At 62.3% G+C, this 1,097-nt stretch overlaps 1 protein-coding gene across 1 annotated transcript in view; it reads left to right on the forward strand.

Annotated features, from left to right (window-relative positions):
- Nucleotides 1-295: 295 nt before the first annotated feature.
- The window catches only part of B4GALNT4 (beta-1,4-N-acetyl-galactosaminyl transferase 4), a 31,427-nt gene continuing 30,625 nt past the window's right edge, over nt 296-1,097 (forward strand). The window contains exon 1 of the mRNA XM_010568069.1: nt 296-370. The gene's annotated coding sequence lies outside the window, so the exon portion shown is untranslated. The remainder of the gene's footprint in view (nt 371-1,097) is intronic.

Genomic DNA, 1,097 nt, shown 5'->3' on the forward strand with positions numbered 1-1,097 from the left:
GGCCACCCCAGCCCGCTGCAGGGCTCAGTGCCGGTTCGCTTCCTAACAAGGACCGAGCTTCCCACTGCTGCTTTCCCTGCCTGTTTGTCTAAATTGGGCTTAATTACCGTCTAATTAACCTTCCACATCCTTAAGGGAGGGGAGCGCGGGGAAACGAAACCCAGAGCACTGGTGCCCTCTAGTTTTCTCAGCTGCGAATGTACTTTTTTCTCTAATAACTGATTTCTTGTGTGTTTTTCTCCCAGCTCCGAGCCGCAGCAAGGAGGAGCTGCTGCCTCAACTTGTGGAGCGGGAAAGGAGACAAAAAAAAGCGCCCCGATGTTTTCGCCACTGCGCTGCAGCGGGAAAAACCAGCCTGTGCATCGGTGAAGTGAGTTGTGGCCAGTCTCAGCCTGGCTGAGCCCCTGCAGCCCCGAGGAGTAGCCCTGGCAAGCGGCTCCTTCAAGGCGGTGCGGCCTGTAACCCTCCGTCAGCGAGGCCTTGGTTGCTGTCGGTGTAATTACGTCTTACTGTTAATTACTGTTAGGCTTTGCACGGGGTGAGCTACAGCCTTCCTTCTTCCAGATGGTCCTGCTGGCAGAAGTGGCCTCGGCCCCGGGGGTCACTGCACCCAGTGAGGGGGATCCCAGGGATCCCAGCCCCCGTGGGATCCCTGCACCCAGCAAGGGGGATCCCTGCATCCAGTGAGGGGGATCCCAGGGATCCCAGCTCTCATGGGATCCCTGCACCCAGCAAGGGGGATCCCGGGGATCTCAGCCCCTGTGGGATCCCGTGCATCCAGCAAAAGGGATCCCTGCGCCCAGCAAGGGGGATCGCAGCCCTCGTGGGATCCCTGCACCCAGCGAGGGGGATCCCAGCCCCTGTGGGATCCCGTGCACCCAGCAAAAGGGATCCCTGCGCCCAGTGAGGGGGATCCCGGGGATCCCAGCCCCCGTGCGATCCCTGCACGCAGCAAGCGGGGATCAGGGGGACCCCACCACTCGCCCCTATGGGATCCCTGCACCCAGGGAGGGGGGATCCCAGGGATCCCTGCATCCGAGCCCGTGGCATCCCTGCCCCCGGCGAGGGGGGACCGGGGAGATCCTCGCACCAGTGAG

The sequence above is a fragment of the Haliaeetus leucocephalus genome, unplaced genomic scaffold (genome assembly GCF_000737465.1).
Source record: "Haliaeetus leucocephalus isolate CR32 unplaced genomic scaffold, Haliaeetus_leucocephalus-4.0 Scaffold236, whole genome shotgun sequence".
In the NCBI taxonomy this organism is placed as follows: Eukaryota; Metazoa; Chordata; class Aves; order Accipitriformes; family Accipitridae; genus Haliaeetus; species Haliaeetus leucocephalus.